This window comes from Anopheles merus, chromosome 2R (genome assembly GCF_017562075.2).
Source record: "Anopheles merus strain MAF chromosome 2R, AmerM5.1, whole genome shotgun sequence".
Taxonomy (NCBI): Eukaryota; Metazoa; Arthropoda; class Insecta; order Diptera; family Culicidae; genus Anopheles; species Anopheles merus.
Window position 1 is genome coordinate 22890144 of NC_054082.1, and position 26519 is coordinate 22916662.

The following is a 26519-nucleotide window of genomic DNA, read 5'->3' on the forward strand; positions in this document are numbered from 1 at the left end:
CGATAGACACATATCTTCCCATGGTAGATTAAGCTTCCAATGATCCGTTTTATTACTTTCATCTTCGGTTTCCTTCGGGTGTTTCAGCGCCATTCAAAGGAACGCGGGCAGGGTTCTGGTGGTTTTGTTCAATGGCCTTTATAAATTCCGCATGCATTTTTGTAGGCCGATTGTAAAAATACGCAAGTTTTGTGCGGTTTCAGAGGGAAGATACAAAAATAGAAGCTTTAAAGGCGATCCGTTGTTGGTGGTCTAGCTCGGTGTTATATCATACCAAAGGGTGCAAGAGGGAGCAAATGATATAATTTATAAAGGGCACACAATATCAGCGATAAAACCATGCATTGGTCACATAATAGAAGAGTTATAAGAGGAATTCATTAATGGTTTCGTACTTCAGACTGGGTCATGTTCTTTCAGAGAAATCAAATCAAGAGTCGTGCCCCAATATTTGCTGTAACATCATTCATGCAAAATGAAGCATTCTTACTTTGCATACATTCAATTTGATAGTTTGGCAACTATTTTTCGAACATAATTCAACCTAATCATTGAAATGTGTCATTTTCTACCAAAAGACTCCAGCGCTACATGATACACACCCAGCACACAATGAAACGAATGAAGCGGGAAACATAACACTGCAATGAATATGGGTCCAACGCAAAAAAAAACAACATAAGCACACCCATCAAGGGTTTGCTTGTTTCTTTACATTCCACCACTGTTCAGTGCCTTGTGCTGGCGCGCTTTCCCGCTGATCCCTTTTGCATCAATTTCCCGGCAGTCCGCTTTTTTTCCAGCCAGGCGAACGTTGACAGTGAACATGTGCTCGTTATTTCACATTTTCCTCCACTGCTTCGGCACTTTCGCCAGCGCACACTTCCGACAGGTGTCTCGAGCATGCATTCAGGCGTTAAAATGTGAGCTGACTTCTTAATTAATTCCTCGTGCTTTGCTTTCGCCATTCTTGTTGCACGGGTGGGGAGAGGGATGGTACTTGTTGTTGTTGTTGTTGTTGTTGTGTTGGGTTCTGTTGCAGTTTTCAAACATATTCTTTTTCACGATCAGGAAATTTGAAGCATTTGCAATGTTGTGTAAGAGCTAGTATCTAAGTAGACGACTATACGGGTGGTGCAAAATATTGCATCGATATTCATGGCCCAATGGAGACGCCTGGTGGCTTGGTTTGGATGGTATGATTGGAAGTTTTACGCTGCTCCGGCACATCGCTCGCTCGCTCGCACTCTTTGTGTGGTTAGTGTGGATTTGTTGCACGCCGTGCTCCTGATGAATGTGTTGAATTTTTAATTTTCGCTTCAACTCCATGTTTGTGCACATACTTCAGTGTCACAGTTACACTAATTGGAAAATAAATAAAGTCTATTTAACGGTCGAATGCGTTTTTTGCTGCCGGTATATGTAGTTTGATTGATGAAAAACTAATTTCTGTGCATATGATTGGTATGCCACGTTCGAGTTTTCGTGTGAATTTACATGTTTTGGAATTTTAATAATTGTTCATCGTCAATGGGCGGCTTCGGATCCAGTAGGATATTGCATTTGTCGACCATTAATTATGTGATCCTTGATCGATTGACAGTGACAGATTGATCTTACATATCTGCAAGAAACCAGCAAGCTAATGCTTAATCAAAAGCAAACATTTCTCATATTGATGCTTAGTTCATTAAACTCAAACCAAAAATAGACACAAATGGAACTGTCTTAAGGTTGGCTGTTTGGTTGAATTTCTGAGACGTTGAGCATCTCTCATCTAAACTCATCGCTAAAACATATCTTATATTTTCGCCAGACCGACAATGTGACACCTTAAGAAGGAAAAATTGTCGCAAATCTGTCAGCTACATACACTCTTCGTAGGCCTCCCTTGAAAAACGACCCTCAAACCGGCGCATTCAATGTATCCCACCTATGGCTGTACGGTGGAATTAAAACATTATCTTACATGAAGATTTATTGGGTCGTCTTTATTGTGCCGAAACATTCACTGACCCCAGACGTTGTCCGTCTTCATTCCGCCGCAGCTGCCCCGGTCACCAAACGGGGGCACCGTTTCGGTGACAGGACTTTATAGTGGCTAACAATTATCTCGAACGTACTACCTGTGCGGCTGGGACGTGAAATGAAGGTTTTTCGTGTATTTATCCTACTTTTTCGCCGCTGGCCGACTGGTGATTAATGAGGGTGACTGTTTGGCTGTGGGATGATAAACTTTTCACGCATAATTTTGACCACCCGGTAAAAGTAAACAGGACCGCCTTGGTTTGGTGGAGGGAAGCGCTACAGGAGGGAGGCCATAAAGTTGAAAATGACCTGTAATTCAGGATTTCAGGATCCAGCTAAAAAGAAGTTGATGAAGAAGTTAAGCGTGTGAATGAGAGTGTAGCAACATTGCGGTGATAAGCAGAGCTGAGACTCCCATTAGCATACCATGCTAGGGTTTCAGAATTCAGAAAGATAATGTTGCGAAGACGCATCTAGAATGGGCTAGATTCCTTACAGGAGCAAATTTGTCAAGCATTGCCGTTTCTAACTTTAAACCAAAAGAAGCTGCTGTCGCATTTTGGAACAGATTACAATACCCTTACCAGATTTCGGTAGAATTCGTTGCAGGTTTTGCTGGCCAAGTGTAGGAAAACTTGTTTGAAAAGCCTAAACTGCTGTATAGTTGTTTATTTATAAGATTCTTTCGAATAAATGTTGATCCAATTTTTGTAAAAGCAATGGTTAGCTGTGGTATTTTCTCCCAGAAATGACATTTACGTCGGCACGTGCTTCATTGCCTATTCAATTTGGTCCGTTTGGTAAACATTTGCCGCCCAAGAAATTCTAGTTACAGTGCTGCAGAATGATTGGTAAAGTTCGCCGAACAGGCTCCAGCTGGGAACTGATGTGGATTATGCAAAGAGAAACTTTCTCCCTCTCTTTCTCCCTCTCTTTCTCTCTCTCTCTCTCTCTCTCTCTCTCTTCCCCTTAAACAGATATTTGAAAGTTGAACGAAATAATCTATCCATCCCCTTGACACTGGCTGGCTGGTCAGGCAATTGCCACGCAAAAATATATGGTGCAAGCAATTCGATCCGACCAGCAGGACGCCTCGTCCCACCGCAGCGAGTGTGAGTACATTGAAAAACTTGAAGTACCGTGGTTCATAAATAAGCAGTACCTTCTTTTTTGTTGCTTGTTCGCCGCACCTCACGTACCATCATCCATCTTGATGCTGGGAGAGCGCGGAACAAATGAAGAGGAGCAGCATAAGAAATACAACCGAAAAAGGGAAATCGTTTTTGGTGGAAAGTTTTTCAATTTTCCCAATTTTCTTTCGCTCCCAGAAAAGATCCGTACTCGCGTTGAACGCGTTGGGAGTGTACGATTGTGTGAAATCGATGGAAGCAATCGTTTTAGGTTCTTGCGGCCTCCAAAAACCGCTGGACCCAACCCTGCTGTGAGCGTGCGATGGTGGGCGGTGACCCGCAGTAAATGTGCGCCAGTTGCACCGGGGCAGAAAATATGGTGGCCCCCGCCCTGAGCACAGCACGCTAGCGTGACGATTGTTTGTACATATTTGCCCCCATACGCCCGCCTGCTTCTGTGCTTCATCGCAGGAGCGGTTCGCAGGATGGTTCCAGGTCGCGTCCCGTTCGCGGCTCAAAATCAATGCAGGAAATCTTTTCGCAAAAGCAAACTTTACCATTCGGTGTGCACCTTCGATCGGTCTCGTACGGTTTGGGAAAATCCATCGAACCGCCCAGCCACATGCAACGGTCTGGTGGAGAAGTTGAGCTTGAGCGTGGAGCGGGTAGGAAGGGAAGGGATTCGAGGAGAGGGGCGTCATGATAAATAATGTGATTAGATCGCAATCTGTGCACGGGCAGGAATCGCACGTTGAGCAGCAGCAACACCAATGCCCAACACCCGATGGTTCTTGGTGAACGTGTGAAAATAATTACTTCACGTTCCCGTACCAAAATGAAGCTGTTCGGAGTGGTTCTGTTCGTTTGTTGCTGCCGTGTACATCGGTGGAATAGGAGCAGGTCGTTAGCAAGGCAATTGTTTTGCGAAGCAGTCGTTGCGCTTCGGTCGAATCGAGAGAAAGTGTGAGCAAATAAAAACTAAGGCATAATTGTATCGAAAAGTGACGTAAATGGGCAAGCAAAATTACAAAAGCAAACAAACGACAAACAGTCCATTAGCATACCGTTGGTAAGAGTACATGCAAAGCAAGACAGGTGAGAAAAGGCAAGACCATCAGACGGCAGGACAATTGATAGATAGCAAATAAAATACTGTTTTATGTGCTCAAGATAATCTTTAACTAACCCGTACTTTAGTGCACTATTCTTTGAAAGAGAATGATCAAAAACTGACCCGTTTGGCCGTGGTTTGGTTGGGTGGGGTTGAAAATCATTCACCAGGCAGCAGGCGGATTAGAAATGAACGATAAAAGAATCTTATTTATAACATGGTCATTACTTTACGCAATGACGTTCCTTTTCTAAAGCGTTTTTTTAAAGTTTAAAGAGTTTAATTAAAAGCTTTTTTCAGGATTAAAGGATATTGTACAAAATTTACCATTAAAACAGTGCAGGATGGGTTAGAACGGTGATTCAATGATACTGAATCTAAAGATAAACCTGTGTACATGAAGTCAATGACCAGACATGCTATTTTTCGACTGAATTATTGCAACTGCAAGCTTCCGTGTACCAGAACTTTCTGTTGTTCGGCAGCATTGAAGCATTGAACAGCCAATATATGACATTGTTAGAGCAATCGGAAAGATACATAATGCGAGTCGAGTATAGAATAATGAACATTGGTCTTTTTAGTTTAGTGTATGACAAAAGCTTTTCCATTAGATATCTATTGGTAATAAAAACTGTTTCAGAAATCAGTAGCTAGTGTTTGCTAAGCAGCATCTATTTGCTTGTAAAACACTCATCTCAAATGTTGATTGTATCAGTTCCGGTATCGTCTCTCATCTGCTTCGCTTCGCATTCTGCTTTGCCGAAAAGGCGGACCATGTTGTCATATCAAATGACAAAGCATCCTCCATTTAGCTGCTGAAACAATCGTAACTTTCCCGGTTCGCACCAAACTGTTTACCGGTACCGAATTGCACACTCAAAAGATACTCATCACTTGCGTGGCACGACATAACTCTCCGCTACACGCGACACCCCTTCCTCTGCAGATCGTTTAAATCTTCATCCTTCCGTAGGAACAGGGGAAGCCATCCGTTGCCAAGACAGCGAGCAACTGCAACTGTTCACACTTCTCACACGCGAGAACGTCAACGGCGTGAAAGTGTCGGTGGGATTTGCATGGCAAGAAATCCCAACCATCCTGCGACCCGGTTTTTGGGGGGTTGATTTTTCCGGCCCACCCTTAATGTGGTAAGGAATAGATACCCGCCAAGGCAGAACGCGTGTGCTTCCCCGCCGTGCTCTCCGCGCAACCATTGCTCGGATGCGGGCGCTAACTCGCCGATAGTGTCGGCACTGTTTGCCACCGCATGTTGACCATGCCGACGGTGCCGGTGAACGCAAGATTGGGCTCGTGTGTGAATGCTGCGCGGTTGCGGTTTGCGGTGCAGCACGCTTCGAAGCCGCGCAGTCCAAACGCTCGACCGCGGGTCACACGAGCGGGTGTAGTTTGCAAGTGTGCCTCGGTGGGTTTGTGAGTGTGTGTGTGCGCTGTTGCGCACAAAACGTCAGACCGAGGTTTATTTATGCGAACGTGACAGTGAAATCCTCCTGTGTGTCAAAGCGAGAAAGCACACCAACGTTCAACTGTGATGACATTTTGACGAATGTATATTATTTATCTTACTTATACCCTGGAATGTCTTCTGCCATTTCAACCCGTTTGATATTGGTATTTCGCTCGGTGGTTGCGGTGTCGTTCGCTGCTCCACCGTGTGGCGGTGTGAGATATTGTATCCTTGAAGGAAGGGTTGGAAGGGTTAGCCCTTCCGACTCCTACCCTGCCCCTGCGCACCATGACACGTTTACAATGGGCGTGATGCATGCGAAAGTATTCGACGCCGGGAGCCGGAGTGCAGTACCGATGGCGACCCAGGGCAACCCTGCGTTACCGAACCCTGCTCGGGCGAGTGATGGCGCCTTCGCCAAGGTGCCGGTGCGGTTTTGTCTGTGGCTGCTGCAGGAAGTCTCAAGACAGGCGTATGATTTATGGTGATGGGTTAGAATATTTTGCCAAACAATTGGGTTGGATTTTGATGCCGGTGCCGGTGGTGGAGCGGAGTGCCGTGACGAGGTGGGTTGACGTGGCTGGTGGCGTGTGTCACTGATTCGTGGCGTACGCTTTGTCGTTTGAGCGTGGGTTATTTGTAAGTTGACAAAGTCACCTAGGCAAGGTAGGATTTCGGTACGGTTTCAGAATGGACTGGGAAGAGGTTGAACGGTACAGCTGATTATGCAGGGAACATTTTAGCTGAATTGGAAGTGTTACAGTAATGAGATTTTTCATTTAGTTGTATAGCTAGAATGTGATTGAATTGAAAACGAAGCTTATTATTCACTCTTGTAGTCATGAATTTAAGTTTTTTAAAGTAGATTTTTGGCTGTTGATACAGTTGATAAATATATTCGTTTTGGGGGTTAACTTACTTTCTAAATTAGTTGAAAAGGAGTAGCCTAGTTTAGGTGATAGTAACACAAAATAGGTAAAATTAGTTGTGGACGTTCGAATCTTTGATCTCGCCAACTTTGAAATGATGCTGAGTACGCATGGGTCGAACACATCAAATGTAGGGCCAACTGTCCTACGAACATGGGTAAATATTTAAGGACATGCAGCCAAACCTACAAGTGGTGAACTGAGTTGTTGAAACGTGCTTGTTATTGTTGATTGCAATGATGTTCTCGGATTTTATAACTTATTTTTAACCTATTTGTTACGACGTTTGTTGACGTTCATCTATATCATATACAATAAGGGAGATAGGTTGGACTGCAACAACTACAGGGGTATTACGGCGTTAAATACCGCCTATAAACCGCTTATTCTCCATGATCCTTCAGGATCGCCTTGTCCCGCACGTCGAAGAGATAGTCGGAAACTATCAAAGAGGATTCCGAAACGGAAAATCAACCACTGATCAGATATTCACCATGTGGCAGATCTTGGAGAAGATGGCTGAATACAGACACGACACATACTATCTCTTCATTGACTTCAAAGCCGCATATGATAGCATAGCCAGGGTAAAACTGTACGGCGCTATGAGCTCATTTGGAATCCCGGCCAAACTGATAAGGCTAGTTACAATGACTATGACCAACGTCACATGCCAGGTGAGGGTGGATGGAAAACTCTCAGGTCCTTTTGCTACCACCAAGGGTCTGCGCCAGGGGGACGGGCTTGCCTGTCTCCTATTCAACCTGGCGCTAGAGAGGGACATCCGCGACTCGAAGGTAGAGATTACGGGAACCATCTTCTATAAATCAACCCAGATTCTGGCATATGCTGATGATATAGACATCATTGGTCTGCGGCTCTCCTATGTAGCAGAAGCCTACCAAGGGATCGAGCAGGCGGCAGAGAACCTCGGCTGGCAGATAAACGAGGCAAAGACCAAACTGATGGTGGCAACATCAGCGGGCCTACCAATAAATAATCAGAATCTACGTAGGCGTGACGTACTGATAGGTGAACGCTCTTTTGAAGTCGTCCCACAATTCACCTATCTTGGGTCAAAGGACAGTAACGACAATAGCATAGTAGCTGAGTTGCGCGCAAGGATGCTGGCTGCCAACCGGTCATTCTACAGCAAGAGCAAGCAGTTCACCTCAAAGAACCTGTCGCGACGGATGAAGCTGGGAGTATTTAGTACCTATATAGTACCAGTACTCACATACGCCTCTGAGACATGGACAATGTCCAAATCTGACGAACCTCTCTTAGCTGCGTTCGAGAGGAAGATGCTCAGAAGGATACTTGGCCCCGTATGTGTGCAAGGACAATGGAGGAGCCGTTATAACGACGAGCTATAACGATGGCGACCTCACTGTCGTACAGCGTATCAAGGTCGCCAGGCTCCGCTGGGCTGACCATGCTTTACGCATGGAAACGGACAACCCAGGCTGTAAAGTCTTTTTAGGCAGGCCGTCCACAAGGACAGAGGAGGCGTGGTAGGCCGAAATTGAGGTGGCAAGATGGCGTGGAGGCGTCCGCCATTAAGGCCGGGACAACGGACTGGCAGACGAAGGCGCAAGACCGTGAGAAGTTTCGGATACTCCTGTGGCAGGCCAAAACCGCAAAGCGGTTGTAGCGCCGGATAAGTAAGTAAGACGATTGTTTGCGTTTTCTTTCTGTAAAATGTAAAATTTGTGTAATGTAAACAAGACGCTAAATTTCCTTGCAATCAAAAGCTTTGGTTTTTCATTACACATCAATTACTGGAACCGAAATTCATTTCAGTGTTCAATAGAACCAGTTTTAGAATTGTTCCAACACTATATAAGGCTTTAGGTTATAGTTATATAATAGTTATTAATACATCAATATAATGGAAGCCAGCATCACAAAAAGAATAGAACACAAAACTGCCATTCAATCTGTTTGACATATGAAAAATGCCTTCAAACACTAGCTAATTTTGTGATGGGTTGTTTATTACAAAAAAAAAACATTTCATCCAAAACTAACGCAAAAAAAATCGTTGAATAACTTGTGAAAAGAGGTAATGTACTTAGCAGAAAAATTACGTTCATTTCGGGGAACGATGTTCACCCCGGGTTGTTTTCAAACGCTTCGCTTACTATTGTACCAATGCAAGCTTCCTGCCTGCTAGAGCTGCACTGCAACGTAAATAGCATACTTCTTACATCCCTTTGAAAACAACACGGAAACAACGAACCGACCCACTCGAAGTGGGGTAGCATAAAGAAGTGAAGCAACTGGAAACTTAACGCTCCACGATTGTGCTTGAGTGTGCTGGTGCTCTCGGACGCCCATTTCCGTACGGGGTTGTATTCCATGTTTTTCATCATCACCATCATCATCATGCGCAGCAGCAGCAGTAGCAGCAGTAGCAGCATCATTGTCAGCTCTTCCGTTACTAGGCTCATCATGTTCTCATTAGGCTTGACAGCAGCAGTCTGAAGTGATGGTGCAAGTGCCAGCATTAAACCATTACAACGCTCCCGCTCGACGGTAACCTCATTAAAACTTCCAGCCCATGTCCATTTGCCGAGCGCCAGGAACCGTTCTTGCATTGTTGATGGGTTTGTTTTCCTTTTACTATTTTCCCGCTCCCTCTATTGCTCTTGCTTTTTCTTTCGCTTCTCTCTCTCTCTCTCTCTCTCTCTCTCTCTCTCTCTCTCTCTCTCTCTTACTTGGTATGGGGAGCTTGTTATTCTCCCGGGGAGGAGGTAACACCCGGGAATCGGGATGTAAATTGGTGAGTTGTTTTTCATTTCAGTGTAGCCGTGTCTATTGGTGGGCGGGAGGGTATTCCACCTTCCCCCCCTTTTCCCTCAGGTACGCGTCGAGAGCAGAGCAATTGTTAGTTGGGCGAAAAGTTTGGCAAAATCTAAGGTAATTTGCATTTGTGACTTGCTCCAAAATGGTGAATGGCAAACTTTTGCACCACCAGCGGCAGTTGAGTGGCGAATGAATTCAATTAAAATCGATTGTTTGCGGTGCGGTGGAGTGGGCACGGTGCACGGAGCGGTACCAGGCTCATAATTGGCCATCCAGGCGCAAACAAGGTAGGGGAAAAGGTAGTTTTACTTTGAATTTCTTACCATTTGCAGCACGATTAAGTGTACTTGTGCATTCGGAAGCATCGATGGAAGTTGTTTGGATGTTTTGTAGATGAGCGGTAAACGACACAAAAAATGAGAGGGAAAAATAAGCAAAACAACAACCCGAACCAGTTAAGCTTTCCTCTCTTTGCAATGCATTTCCCAAAACCGAAACGGCGTTGTTACAGCTTCACTACCCCTCTACCCTTTGGTTCCGGGCAAAAGGCAAAACTTTTTTGCTAAATCGAAATTTAATATCTTATTGAAAGTATTTTATGTGTTTCCCGGGCACGGGTGCAAAGTTTGCCCCGGGCTTCGGGTGAGCTGCAGGTGCTGCAGGGCTGGCCATATGGCCGCCACTTGTGGTCAGTCCAAAAGACAAGAAGAAACACACCATTTTCGTAGGGATTGCCGAAATTCCGACCAATCCCCAAACGGGTTTGGTAGGGCACACCGGTTTTCGCCAGAGCAGGAGAAAGTTTTCACGTTCAATTTGGACCTTCCAGGACTTGACTTTCAGCCCGGGGTTGGATGGTGCTTTTTTGTCCGGGTGTGCGCAAAGATGCAGTTCACGAAGCCGTATGGTTGCTTGCGTCGGGGGTGATTGATTCTAAAATTCCAACCAACCACTCCTCCCACAGGCTCGGGGGAAAAAGTCCGGCAAATGTTTGACCCGACCCCAAACGAGTGTGATTCGCTGTGGGACCGTTACCGTTGCATTTCTAGCTAAAGGGTTTCAGTGTCCGCTTTCGTTGGCACTGGTCGAACTGTGTGTGTGTGTGTGTGTGTGTGTGTGTGTGTGTGTGTGTGTGTGTGTGTGTGTTTGTGTGTGTACTGTGAGATGCAATTTGGGCGTCACGGACACGGAACATGAAAAGGTAGTGAAAGCTCCACTCCAGCGCTAGGGCTTTACTTAACTTGCACGTGCCCGAGAAGGCAGAGAGGGAGAGAGATCGTTTTCAGGTGGAACGAAAATAAAACAAGTTGTTAGATGTCGTGAATGCAGGATGCACAATTATTTTCCCCGAGCAGCAGTGCAGGCAGCTCGGGTTGGCTTGCACAAAAAAAGGGTAGGTAGGTGTGTCAGGTCAAATTCCAATTTCCCACATCCATCACCTTTACGGAGCATACTGGCGTCGTCGTCGTCGTCGGTGTGGTTCAAGTGGTAGAATTCGACCCGACACTAGGGAAACTTTGCCCCATTCATCCCGCCCCGACAGGCGCGCGGGCGATGAAATCTGAAGATCCGAAGTCATCGTCGTCGTCGTCGTTGCTGGAAGCTATGTAGACTAGAAACGACCGGTAACTGGTCGGGCCAACCGTTGCCCGACAATATCTTCATCTAGTGGTGCTGGTGCGGATGTTGACGGCGCTCCCGGGTGGACCAAGTTCGTCAGGCTCGTAGCTCATTTAGAATGCAGGGCGTAGTAACCGTACACCCCTTTTGCCGGTTGGTATGAGAGAGATCCCGGCTTGCTCAAGTATCACGTAAATGGAAAATATTTAAAACTTTTATTTCCCCACCCGAAGCACCCGAAGCAGTGGGGAGGGGTCGAAGTTTTCCCGAAGGATTGTGCAGCACTTGCACGGCACCTGTTTCTGCTGTTTGCGTTTGCAGCTTTTGCACCGACAACAAAGACACTGGCCCGCACCACGCAATGCTACGCTTCACGCAATGCTTCACAAAACCGTCATCACACGTGCCGGAGAAAAATAATAACAATAATAAAATATTATCATCCAACTCCAAAAACGCATCGGTGCATCGCTTCGCGTGAGTGTGCAGTCAGATTTTACGTCTGTCGGCGTCATTCTTAGCTGCAATCTGTGTGCTCTGTGTATGTGTTTGTATGCATAGCTTCTTTTTCGTTGCACATTTCGCAAGGACGGGAAGATTCGGGAAGGACACAACTCAAGCTAGCAGTCTGGTATTACTCGGGAGGGAGGGCAAATGTCTTCATTGCACTCTTGCAACTCCCCACTGCCATGCCGTGTGCTTGGGAAAGGGAACCATTCAGCTGTTGACCGCCCGTTCGTGCATTGTTTTGCTGCTTGTTTTCGTCAAATTCCACGGCAATAGCGCAGCACACTGTACGCCCGTTGACATGACGAATAGGTTACGGGATGAGATTTAGAAACCGACGCCAAATAGTTTCCCATGCTTTATGGGACAGATTGTGGGTTTTATTGCGATGCGATGAACCCCGCTTCGGTCGGAATCTCCGTTTCTCGTTGTAAATGGGATGGACGTTTTTCGCATCGCTCGCAGCTCGCAGCAGTTGCGGAACCGATTCAATGTGCAGCATATGAATAACAAAAAGCGAATGGTAATGTCAGCTTACAAAAAGTGGTCTGGTTTTTGCATATTACATTGTTGTGCAAGCAGTGCGGTTAGATTTGTTTTGTTTTTGGAATTACGTTTTTGCACGATGAAGATGCTGCTATTGGGCAGTGTCAGTTGTGAATTTGTCGACTTCATGATTTGGTGGCATTGAATGGGTTAATTTACTATTTTATTTCACTATGCATTTTATATGCTTCATTATAGTTTATCATACATTATTTTTATTAAAGAGTTGTTATGTTTGTTTTATACAGAAAAAGCAAGTTCATTGTACAGTTTTGGGTCATAACGAATGGAAATGATTTGATTTCATTTATTGTGTCCCATAACGTATAATTATGAGTCGTTATAATTTATTTATTTTAAACACAATGTTGGGAACTAAAACCAAGGCGGATTTAATTTCTTTCCAAAAACGATTTATTGTACTATTACGCGCCAAAAAAATTGTCCGTTTTTCCGCGATTGGTTTAGAAAAGGGCTCGTTCCTATCTTGCGACCCTTTTTAACGCTTTTTTCTGTTACGCTTCGTGCCTTGTTCGTGTACTGGTCGCTCGTTTTAAAACGTCCCGTTTATGACAGGTAGTTGGAACGCGAGATTCCAACACACAATTTATTATCGAACCGTACTGGGTGAAGGTTGAACGCAAAGAGCGAGATCGAGTGCACGATAGGCTATGTTATTCCTCCAGGCATGACGAGTTCGAGCAGTTCGTGAGACGTGTTTGTATTACTCTGTCAAATACTTCACAGCTTCGTCATCTTGCTTCTAACTATGGTAATCTTTGTGTGCCCATAGTGCTACCATAATTATATATTTGTCATTCCTTGGAGCGATGTGTAATTAATGGAGCTACGTGCAGCTTTCTTTAGTTCAATATTTATATTCAGAGGGTTATACATAATTGTTAAGTAGGAATGGATTTATAAAATTGTCTAGAATCACATAATTGTCTGAACAGAACTTTAAAAAGTTTTGAACATAAATGGATTTGTTTCAATTAAATAGAGATCTCTTCAGCTTAGCTTGTCTCTGCTTTAAAAAAAAGAATCTAATTCTATTATATGTATTAAGGTTCTATGGCTGCCTTTTGTTGTCATTGAAGTAATTAACATCCAACTTAAGACTCATACTCGATCAGGATCGCATAAAAAAATGCTTCTCTTAGTACACTGCTTGAGTTGAGTTCTGTACTATTAATTACATAAAGTTTTATGAGCATATAAAACGCATCGTTCAGTTGGGCTTTTCTCACGCTTCCGCGCCCGTACCAGCACGAGCTGCTATCATTTGATTTGAAGTGGCTCGACTATCGCAACCGACGCGGCAAATGGCACGTTTGGGAAAGCACTAAAAAGATTTTCACCGTACCCGGGAGAGAAAGAGCATTAGATTTGCCCTCCACCGCGCCACCGCACTCCGCACTCCCATCGGGTTCGCACGATCACGCTTCACCGGGCTTCTGGTGCCACAGGCGTGGGGCGCCTATGTCTTGCTGCTTCTTAAATAAAGCGAAAAATATTGCACTGATCCGTAGCAGCACCGGGCGGCGGCACACATGGCAGCACACAGCTCACGTGCTTCATGATTTATGATGAAGCATAAAACACTAATATCCGCCTTACCTTTCAATACCTGCCAGAATCACTATATTGCGCTACGGTGGTGGTGGTTAGTGTGCCCGGTGCCCTGTTTCACCCCTGGTGCTGGGGTTTTTTGAAGAATTCACTCCCCCCGAACACGTCGCCCCCGTGTCTGCCGAGAGCAAAGCCGCACCGCACCGCACGGAGCCACGGGTGTGTGTGCATATTTCAGCAAAACAGAATGCATCTCGGTGCCGCTACGGCATATGTGCGCATAAGGGGCGCTATGATTTGTACGGCAAATGCAGCAAGCGTATCGGGCCCGGGCAAATCTTGCTGCCCGGGACGAGCACGGTTGCCCCACTCAACAGTACGAGCGCTGCACTGCATTACACCTAAAGGGGGGGCGAAAAGCATGCCGGGAAAGGTGATCGGTTAACGGTGCAAAGGGAATGACACCCGTGGCCGTTCTGCCTTAATCTTCTGTTTGTTGAACAAATTCTCCATTTCTTCACCCTTGAACCGGCGCAGGTAATGCCGGTTCCCATTGCAGACAGTGGCGGGACAGTGCTGCCAAGGGAATGTTATGAATGCATGAATGGGTTTTGGGCGGGTAAATTAGATTAGTTCATGGCACGGTTATTTGTGCAGCGTGTGCAGGTTTCCACGCTGCGAATCGATACTGGAAGCGTGAAAACAATATCTTGTGCGGTGAGCGCGGTTGAATTGAAAGTTTTATTGGAATTTTATCCCATTGCATAATGGGGAAGTAGAGGCAGCAAAGGGGGTCTGCCTTGGGTCTCATTATAATATTTGAATGCCCGCCGTTTCTTTGCTGGTGCAACTTTGTGCAAGCGAGTTATTACTTTCCATCAGCAGTGTGCCAGAACGGGCATTCATTCTCCAAAATGGAATGTTTTCTAAGGACAAACAATTTCGATTAAAATGCTTCCAAAGTTGCGTCACACTTTTGACGAGGGAAGAAAATGCATGTGCATTGATTGTTTTTGTCCTTATTTTTGTTGCTGCTTCAGACCGTTTGCGCACAAATCGTACGCAAACGTTGCTCTCCAGCCGTCCTCACTGCTGCCGCAACCGCAGTGATGTGGGTAAATACGTAAAGATCTCAATTTTTGAGCTCGGCAAGTTTGGTGCGCGGAAGAAAAAGTTTTACTGCCACGTAGCGTTGCGGTGCGCGGGTTTGGTAGTTGCCGCTGGCAAAATTCATGCCTTTAGGCACGTTTCAATTTGTGGGTTCGGTGAATATGGTTCGGCACACTGCTGCCCGCGAAAACCACAACGGTTGAATGGTGATCGAAATACGGTTGCACTGGTAGAAGAATTGAGCAACAACGTGGAAAAGTTTTGCGTGTTGTGGGGAAAAAAAGTAACATCAGCAGGGTAGCAGGGTACTGTTGCGATTTCACGGGAAGGCCATTCCATTGAGCAGATTGTTGGAAGTGACGGTTTTTGGAATGCGTTCCATTTTGGATTGATGTGATCGCGCTGGGAGAAGTTGAGCCATGAGCCATGGCTAAAATATTACGCACCTCGGAACCGGTGGTAAAGCCGTTAAAGGCAGGGATGAGTATGATGCCCAATTGAAGGTCTGATTATGATTGCTTTGCTTGTTTTAGTTACTTTAAGGCATGCTAAGAAGCTTACACCAATAAAGCCACTAGGCTGAAAGGATCAACATACATTGTATTCCATTGTTTTGCAGTTGCTTCTGCAAAGGTTCCCAAACAGATTTACCGACTGTTTATGTAAGGTGGTGTAAGGTCAAGTATATGCTAATTAAAAAGATATTTAAATGTGTATTTATTTTAGTATTGAATGAATGGAGCAAGGAGCGCTAAAGACATAAAGCGTCTTTATCAACAATTCGCGTTGGTTGTCGTAAATCACAGGCATATCTGCACAAAAAACATTAGTATCGCGAAGAAAAAAGAGTTAAATCTGGAAGAAAATTCAATATATTTTCATAAATTTAGTTTCGTAGACAAGTTTCGCGTCATGGCTAAGTGTCACCGTGAAAAATGTGTTGATAGACAACGCTACCCTGAGACTTTTCTTATAAATGGGTAAATTTATAACCCACATCGTTTTTCGATGAACATAAAAATACGTAAACAATTTATTTATTTATTCATTTATTCAGGTATTTATTTATTTATTCATATAATTATTTATATATTTTTCTATTTATATATTTATTTATTTATTTATTTATTTATTTTTTCTTTATTCATTTATTCAATCCAAGTAATTGTCATACATATTTGCGCTACGACTACTTATTAAACTATCTTATATTTAAAATTTAAACTAAACCGACTAATCAACGACTTTTATCACCGAAATTTAAAAATATTAAAATGCTCACGTTATTCGAAGCAATAGAGAGTCTAAAATCAAAATGATCAGTCCAATGGTAAAATTCTCTTCCCATTGATCATATCGGATCTTTAGTTCCATACAGTGTGTGTCTTGGTCTGGTATTAAGTAAGCTACACAATCGAAGGGTTCTATCAGGTGCACAAATGTTAGGCTTTCCTAGTAGGGAATCCAATTCATTCTCTAACAATTTACAGCAACAAACATTTCAATGAATCGCCACTCCACACAACCGAACATTGAAGCAGTTCCTGTAATCAGAACTAGCTACCCTGTTTGCCCAGCATAATGACAACATAATGTGTTTGTATTGAAATTCGGGTCGATTTGCCGCCCCAAAGTTTGCCCAAAGTGCACGGAGCATTAGGCAGGGCGTACTAATTAAGATGTTGTCACGCATTTTTATTGTTTGTTATTCTCTCGCACGCACAGCATCATGTGCACCACCCCCATCCGGCACATTCTCTACAACCAACGCAAAATGATCAATGCTGTATGCATCCTGTTTGCACTTTTGCATTGTTACCGCCCACGACCACTGGGCCGGGCCCGCTATCGGTTTGCTTTATCGTTAGCTTTAGCAAAACAGCACTGGCAGTTGCAGACAGCAATGGAGCATAAATGAGCAAACTTTTGCACCGCCGGCCACATAATTATCAGGCTCAGCTTTGAGGTTGACCCAGCGTCATGTCACAGCAAATGAATGAATGACGGTGGACAGCACACAGGGTGGGTCGATGGTGCTCCTGGCACCGCGAACGTTCGCCTTCCGAGCTTTACGGCATGGATTTTGTGTAATTACGATGATTATCCAGGGCTCATTATTTGCAAACTATTGTCACGGTGGCGAGTGTTTTAATGATGTTGCCGGGGGGTTGTAATGACGCTGGCCAGCGACAAAGCGAGGAGCGAAACGGATCTTATGAGTGAAAGGAAACAGGGTTGGTTTTGCCTTTGATTTGTTTAGATGCTATTGGTGCAAGAAGTATGTTGCAATGTGAAAAACTAATGAACATCTACAAACTGAAATTGAAACATTCAAAAGCTTCCAGTCTACACAATCCAGTCCACACAAAATGGCTGAAACTGTATCAAACGGAGAGTAAATTTTAATTAAATCTGAAACTCTCAGGCTCGGTACGCGTTACACTCGCGGTACAAACAGAGAGTAAGTGTGTCGGAACGCTTCATTGCAACCGCGCAGAAGACTACCCCAAGACGGTGCTAATGAGTGTCACGATGTAATTATAGAATGCAACCAGAGGGTTGCATCGTTACGGTATCGTCTCCGGTTCGTGGGCGACCGCACCGCACTCCAGGGATGTGACCGGCAGTGCGCTGTCAATGTTGCCGACGAATCGAAACGCTGCGAATGTGTCATTCCATTTTGCCGGAGCATCGTGGACATGCCATACAGTACCCGGTAGCCGGTAGATGGTGGCCTACATTAGCCCGTGTTGGATTGCACCAGTCGTACCACGTTGTGGCTGAGGCAAAAGCTGCCTAGGCTCAAGGGGGTTTCGCTCACTGGCATTAGTGGGGCCGTGTGGGCTGTGCTAAACCGGTAGTTACTTCATTAAGATACGCGGTGCTCGAAGGCACTGCTCCTGTAGTCCTGTAGGAAATCCTGCCGTCCTAAAGCGCCATTGCACATGCTTAACGTCTTCGCTGCCGCACGGGTGCAAGCCGTTGGTGCGAGCGGAGAGGGAACATTAATTGACAAAAGTTTGTCCAAACTCACGAACCAATGATGGGGTGGAAAGAGTGGGTTATCAATGAAACTGTTGACGTTGGAAATAGATTGGTAGTTGGGAAGGAAAAGTTTCATGTTGCGTCCTGGTGGAACGCCTGAATCTCAAAGCACTATGTGCTGAACGCGAAAATGGTGCAGCAGCACAGAGTGGAGTTACTGATTCCATCGTGTCGTCTCGAAACGGGTAAATGAAGCTGTGCCGAAGCAATAAACTCATTACTCAATCGCCGCCTGGCTCCAGCGTGTGCCTGTACTGGAGTGCAGGAAATGCAGGATGAAAAATTGGAGCAAGTAGTCCCCAGTAGTGGTGGTGGTGGGGTTGCGAGGCAAAATTATTCAACCAATTGCATTGATAAGTGGTGTAAGCTTTCGCAAACGATCACATGCATGAAAAGTTTTCCATGCTGAGTTGGTTTTTCTGAAGAGCAGAAGTGTGTGCATGATTTTGTTTTTTTGAACTTGAACTGCTCCAACACTGCCCGGTTGTCGATGTTGCCCTGTCTATCACACATTTTGTAGACAAACTTTTAAAGCCCTTTCGATAGAAATTACTCGCTCGAAATTTGGCAAAACTTTCCGGCAGGGGAAATAATTGGTACGGCACCTACTTCAAACTATGCCGTTGCGTAGATGCCGATATGGACAGTGAAGAATGTGAGCACACGTGTGTGAGTTGGTGAGTGTTGTTTGAAGAATACTCTTTCCAAACATCCTAAGCTTGCCTGATTGAGTGTGCAGCGCCGGCACAATTATTGAAGCATAAGAAAGAAAGTTTGCCAAATTGTTTGATAATGTGTGCTGCTTTGAGTTACCTTTGAGAGATCATTTGTTTGTCAAAAAAAGAGAACTTATTAATAATTCACAAAGCAGAAAGTGTGTCTCCATCTAACTTGATTTCAAATCGCTCTCCCAGCTGCCTTTTCCAGCGCTTTCGAGCACCGGATGGGGTCGTTATGAAGGTTTCCAATTTTTCCTTCTCCAGCCAGCGCAAAAAGTAATAGTAAAAGTTGATTCCTTTACGATTATTTTATCGCAACCATTGCCATTGGTCCCGGTGCCTAGGTTTCTTGGGAGTTGCTTGCGACCAGCAGCCTGCACGGACGGAGCCGGTGTTGGGGGGTAATCATTTTCATATCGCATTACGCAGCAGCTCGGACGAGGGAAAAGACAATCACTTTATTGCGGTAAAATTTCCCCTACCCTATGAGGTGGAGTTCCCGTCCATCGTGCTTATCAAAAAGCTTATCATTTTCACGCGTCTGCCTGTCATACATTTTATTTCCAACGGTCGCTCGCATTCGGCCCCAGTGCCAGAACCGGACCGGAAGTCGCCGGACGATTGTCTCTTCATGCTTTGTCGTCATCCACGTCGCCGTGACGTGCGTAGGGAGACTGCATTCCTGACCCTCAACTTTGATCCACGCTTGACCTGCTTTTGGGGTTCGCTCTTCTGGTGGTATGCGTACGAGCCAAGGTAACTAGTGTTGTATGGGCATGTGCGGTACGGAAGGATGTACCGAGCGGTGTGGCAAAGTAGCACAACATTCCTATTGAATTATCCTGCCAAGCAGTGGGCAGCACTAGTTTGCTTTACCTCGCCTGGTACGCAGGCGGGTGGATCGCATATCACATGTCCTTTGCCGGCTGTAGCGCACGGCCAGTAGTTATTGGATATTTGATTGGATCGGTCAGCGGTATGGTATTTTTATAGAATCATCACCCCGACAAAGGCAACTAGCCCTCCACCACTCCACTGGCCGTCGGTGCCAGCTGGTTTGCCTAGTTTGCAGCATGCATGTGGATGTGGTGCGAAAAAATTGATTGCAGCGCATGTATGGCCGTTTGTTGCGCTCGTAAACCTATTCCGTGTTTTACGATACGGTTCGTCGGCAGTGGCCAAGCGATATCAGCCAGTCAGGTCGGTTCCAGCGTTGGCGCGCCGCTAGCGATGTTTCATCTGCTCCGTCTTTGATTGCAGCGTTCGGGCATTCCGATTGGTGATTCCATAACGGGCAGTTCCATCAGATTGATTGATCCTTAACCTACCACCTCCTCCCCCGGGGAGCCCACACGTCCATTGTTCAGCGCATTTGGATCGTTTTCGGTGTTTATGATTTTTGGTTTTATGCAAAATAGGTGACAACATAGCATTGATTCTACCAGGATGCGAAACAAAGAGGGGAGATTTTTGTTATTAGGATTGGATTATTTTCATTGCAGCATTTCATTACTGTTTGATTGAGCACAATGTATCAGAGGATGGTAAACAAAATAACTTTAAACAAATTTGTGTTATTTATTATGGATACGTTTTAAGGTTCAAAAATATTGATTTGATTTGAAATGGAGTCTTTTGCAGTGGTGAAATAACATGAGTGGAGACCGAAAGCTGTCACACGAATGTAGGTCTTGCTGAAGTGTCGAACGATAAGTCGTATGAGCTATTCTAAACCAGAGAAGGTTCCTTTCCTCGGGACCCCATGCGGACGCTTAGATTGCGTACTGTTTAATCCGCCCCAGGTCTCATGTCCTCGCAGAAGGCAGCTCTATAGTCTAATCAAGAAATTTCGTTGGCCAATCTTGAGACTTTTAAGGCTTACCCAGGCATTCGCATGTCGCCTTTAAAGTTTGCCAGAACGACTTTTAAGGTGTCGAACGAGATAACCGTTCTAATTGATTGATGGTATTGATTTTTCTTATTCAGGCTAGGCTGATTATCCTACCATTTTAAATGTTTCATGTAACTTCGGATGATTTAGTTACTTTTCAGCCACTACAATTGCCTTGCAGTTGTAGGAACCAATTACGTTACAGAGCCTTGTGAAGTAGTTTAAATACGGAAGAGGACAAAATTACACTTAATTTAGAAACATGAAAGGGAAAGTGAATTAAACACTGCAGCACATACTGGTGGTTGAGCTCTGGATACCGTTGTGAAAAGGTTAACGTTTCTACGAAGAAACCCTAGCGTCTCGCTTGATGGGATCATATTTGTAGAATGATTACAACAAGCAGCTTAGAATAAAACTTTTGACTGTCGTCAAGCAATCGCTTTATTGTTCGAAATATGTTTAATCCCATAAAAGGCACGCTTGTAATCCATTGTAAGAGGCAAAGTGGAGCACGAAGGAAAATAAAAAAAATGCCGAAAAAGGAAGCTAAAGCAACAACAAGAAGAAAACAACCGACTCCGCCACGCTTTATTCCTTCCAAATCGGCCGAACCGAACGGAACAAAAGATGCAAAATTGAGTAGAAATGTGTAGAGGGGGAGGGGGGGGGGATATAAAACAGCACCAGATAGAAAGAGTGGCCGCAGACGCCGCGTCAACATATGAGCGAACATCCGGCATCAGAAAGCGTAATGGTCGGGACGGTAGCCCTGGCCGGGATGATCATGTTAATAATGATGAGCTGCCGACGGGTGGGTCGCGATGAAAAGCGTTGCGGGTTCGTTGGAAGATCCGCTCCGACACATCCTTATCCTGTTTGTCTAGCACAACTTAACGATTTCTCTCAGTTTCTTCGCATGCTGAGCCGTAGCGGACCGAATAGAAAGAAGAAGGAAAAAAAAAACAGCAGCAACACATTTTCCAGCCAATGAGGGAAAATGGCTCACACACAGCCACACACGTCTCTCTCTCTCTCCATTCTCTCGCATCCAAATCGCCCAAGCGCCCCATTTACAACGGGCATAGCCGGTCGTTTAAGCTGATTCCTCTCTATCGCTCTTCCCGTAGTGTCCTTTTGTGCTTCGATGCCCGAACCGCAGCCGTCCATTTAAGTCTAGGTCCCCGATAAGGCCCTGTATCGCCCTCTGCAGCAAGGCTCAAACCGGCGCTGCCGAGCTGAAAGAAAAGGGGCAAACAAACCAAATCAAAAAGGAAAGAGAAATGCGAAGTGATCCCCTTAAGAAAAATAACAACCCACCAGCTAGCAAATGGGCCGACCAAACCCGAACGCCCCCCTCCCCCCTGGCAGGAAGTGAGCCCCAGCAGTAGTGGTGCTTCATAATGATGAACAAGTAGAAGAAGCAAACAACTATAGGAAGGGGCCAACAGATCAGCGCCACGGGAAGGGAAGGGGCAAAAAAGGAAAACAATTTTGTTGAAATTAAATTATAGAGGATTTTATTAATAAAAACGAGATTACGCTGCTCAGTTATAAAATTGAATTTACAACCAATGTCCTGCTGGCTGGTCCAATGTACTGACCGCCGCTGTGTGGTGGCCCGTTTTGTGGGCGAGGTTTGGTTTTTCGCTGATTTTGTTTTCTTCCGCCGGTGGTGCGTTGCTGCGGCCATTACTGCGATGGACCAGCAGCTCTAGTAAGCGAGAGATGGGGTGGAGAGTTTTTTTTTTTTGAACCAATGAACCAGGACGCTCGGTTGCGTGTTCGTGTTGGTTTACGTGCTGATGGATCATATTCGTGTTACGGTATTGCTATCCACATGCACGAACGTGATGGTTTGCTGTTAGGTAGCTTGTACAATGTGGTCATCATACTTAACGTACCGACCTAATTTCAGCTGCGAATCTGTGCGTTTTAGTTTTCCAAATTATTCTCCCGCTACCTTCAATTGGTGTAAAAGTACGGTAAAGTGTCCATGACAGTTAGCAAAAACTCACCCAGACATTCAACTATCTGCTGCTTGTTGAAATGGTGCAGCTTTTCGGAAGCGCGAAAAATGGTTCGAGTGGGTGACAGAATCGAGGCAAAACTATTCATCCTGAGCTGTTGTAAATGGCACTCGACGGGATCGAATTGTGATGGCAGATTTATTGTGCTATAGTGCACTTGAACGGACACAAAAAAAAAACTTCCCACTTTGGCCCAAAAATTCACTTTACCTCTTCTACTCAAATCCAAATCATAACAAAAACTATTCATTTCTTTCACGGTTGGCTTGAGAGACACTTGAAAACATTGAAAAACAAGACGCACATTAAAATCGCTCCGTCCCGTACGGTCCGGTTGAGCGAGCGAGCCTCCCTTCCCACCGGAAGCACACAAATGAGCTTTCAATTATGGCCCGGCGGTAGAGAAATGACCGGGCGCTGCTCTTAGCTCGTTTGCTGTCATCGTTACCGTGGGCCGATTTGTGACCAAAACCCTTGGCGACGCGGTATGCGCGGTATTAAATGCTAACTGTCGGTACGGCACACACCACGGCAGCGAACGGCATTTACACTCTTCTACGTAGCACCGCCAGCCAGCCACCGAGCACGGGGGTGTATGAGTCAATCTTCTCGCTCGCGATCCACCTCTCCGGCCTGGTGTCGCCGGGGCCAAACTACAAAACACGGCACTGGAAATGGTGACGGTAGCCGGCCACTGCACAATACGACCGGAGTCGCGGCCGCTTCGGCTGGGGAGAGAGCGCAATGGCGAGGGAAAGGCGAGGGAAATAAAAAAGGATGAAGTACGTACTGTTTGGCCCGGTCAGGCCAGCCCGGCAGGCAAATGGTGTCTCATAAACGAGCGAATTAATTTTATTTTTATTTCATTTTTATGTTATCATCCACATTTCCATTTCTGCATCCGACTGTCGTTCCGGGAAACTGGGCCCGAACCGACCCGGGCCCTTGGCTAGAGCTGTGCTGTATATTTGCTGTATGTGTGTATGTGTGTGTGTATGTGTGTGTGTGTGTGTGAGCGTTTGCTTAAATGGAAAACGCGTCCCCCGGTACGGACGGGTTGACGAAACGAATGGGCAGCGAGGTATTAATCGGGCTGGCAGCTTCCGGCCAGGTAAGGACCAGCAGCAGACGGTGTAGTATTAAAACTTATCATTATGGGCGCGTGAATATGATTAAATGATGCGCGAATGGTTGGGCCCCGTTGCAGGAGGCCAGGGGATGCCGTTCGGGTGGGTATGTTGACGGTTCCTTAGTTTTCATGACCACCCTCAGGAGGGGCCGTGTGTTGGAGCCGCGCTATCAAACGACGAAAGATCCGTATGAATGCACTATTCGTGATTGTTATTTGTCATTTATCGCTTTGGGTGTATGTAATGGCATTTGAGAGCCGGAAAATAAATGAATGCCGAGCCGCACATTTGAAGCATTAATTGAGTAATTGAAATTTGTGTTAAATGTTCTTAAAGGATTAAATGTTTTCATACATTTTTTTTCCTTTTTTTCGTCAATTTATTCTAGGTTTTGACAGCTCAAAACAACTATTATGAAAACATTTGGCTTTTCATTAAAAGTTAATTTATATTCAAGAATGAATAAATCTCAACAAACGAAGCGTATGTGTGACGTTTAAATTACTAATTACTCTATTCGATGCTTAGTAGCGTAGACTTTTAGTGTTTATTTGTATAGATTAATTGACCTGACAAGTGGTCTAGAAAAAATATCCATCTATAGTAAAAGAAATCTATTCAAATTAATAGTGTAGGAGTAGTCAAAGAACGCGTAACGAAGATTAAATTTAAGAGTCTTCCTAGGATGGGTCTCGATGTAAGCCAGGTCTCGATGTAAGTCAGATATAAATTGTCTGTAGTTACGGAGCTCTGCAGGAGGGACTCTTGCTAACAGTCCTGGCAAATATTAACCAACCACTAAGAAGAGTGTACTTTCAGATTAATTTGGAATTATTGCTTCTCGAATGGAAGTGTATTTAAACATATCTAACAACGAGTACAGTACGATTGATTGAGTAGAATGTTGCATTGCTTTTACTTTCATTCTTACAATTTTTTCGTACCAAATGCTTTAAATTATATGAATGGACTTAATTCTTATGTGTTGAACCCTTCTTAATTCCTTACCTTTTTACTTCAATGACTTTGCTTTTTTTGTGGAGTATACCTGTAGCACCTGTCACGTGGTGCTGTGAGCCAAATAAAATGTTGTATGCTCGTGTGCAGTGTCTACCTTTTCACGTAATTTTACAATTATAAGAGACGAACACTTCACCTAATTCTGTACTTTCAGTGGAACATTGTGGCCGAGAAGTGTGCTGCAGATTCAGTATCCAATGAACTCAGGTATCATTATCGTTTTCAAGCATCATGCCATAGGCTTGACATTGTTTAACGTTGGTTCGTGAAAGTGTCACACGACCTTGAGATGAAGTGTGAAACCCTGTAAAAGCTATCACTAATACAAATATTCTCATTCTGACAGGATGAATCTCACTACAGCAACAATGAGACACTAACTATTGGCAGCTTGGTAGGTACGATAATTGGCATGAGATTAAAATGACTATGGCTACATTAAACCCCATGTAGCTAATTCGTAAAAAAAGCGTACTCCAACAATTATGAGAGTTTTCCAGCAATAAACTGCACGCTGCGTTCAAATAGCAAAACAAATAGCAAACCTACAATTGAATTAGTTGCTACTCGTTTTCAAGTGGTTCCTTCATTTTTATTTACCGACCTCCTTCATTACGATTATAAACGAATTGAAAACGTCATTCTGGCTGGTGTAATTTAATAGACCATATTTTATCATCTCGAACCGCAGCGAAAATATTTCCCCGGCTCTGGCCGGTTGCAAGCAAAAGGGTTCCATCCGCCTCCATCCTTTACATGAAAAATGTACTAGAAAAATATATTAATTTAAATTATGAACGGTGCGGGTAGGGTGGAGGTTAAAATAATGTTCAACCCCGGGTGTACTCTTTTTTTTTGGCTAGCTTCTCCCCGTGCCGATATTTAATTAAAATGTTCACTTAAACTTCCTTTTCGAAAACTCGGCAAGCAAGCCGAGCACAGATCGATGGAAAGTTTTTAATGGAAACAGAAATGAAATATTTTACCATCTGAACACCGCCCGATTTTGCCCGCCGATGCTCGTCGTGGCGGTACCGGTAACGACTGCAGGTGTAGTTGGGGGGACGAAATAGTATGCTTTGCTGCTCTCGAGTTGCCATGCTGCCATGGGTATGCCGTGGGTGCCGCGGGTTTGCCATTGGTGCCATTCGGCCACGGACACGGAAAGGGATAAATGATCACGCGCTGTTGAGCGATGAATGATGACGACGACGACGACGACGACGACTGGAAAGCAGAAGTGCTTAAAGCCTTCATTGGACCGCCATTCATCGCGTGATCGCGTGGCGGGAGATGGCGGCCGCCACAACGGGAAGGGTGTTTTGGATTTCTCTTGGACTGGGGTAGTGAAAGAAGAGTATTTTTCGGGCTGTGTCAAAGTTAAGTTTAACTGTGCCATCGTAGAGCGGCGATGATGTAGTGTTTGTGCCTGTGCAGTTTATCAAGGTGAAATGGGAGATGGCGGTGAAAGGAAAACTTTTCGAAAACCGAAACACAAAACTCACTCGACGTTAAATGGCTGCGAAAGGATGAAGAAAGAGATAAAGAGGGCGAGAAAGAGAGAGAAGAACGATAAATAGAGAGGGAGAGGGAGAGCAAGAGAGAAATGTTGAAAGAAGACGTAAGATGTTTCTCGAGTTGATCTTTGACCAAAATGAGCTGGAATTGAAGCGCCGACTGTTTGTGCTGGCGGTCCTTACCCTCTCTCCCTAGCAGGGCGACGGTGACTTCCGCGAGGTGAAAAATGAGCACCACAAGATCAGGAAAAAGGGAAACGATATTAATAAAAATAGCTAGAAACTCCACAACAACAACAACAACAACAACAGCAACGAACGACGAAAATGGAATGATT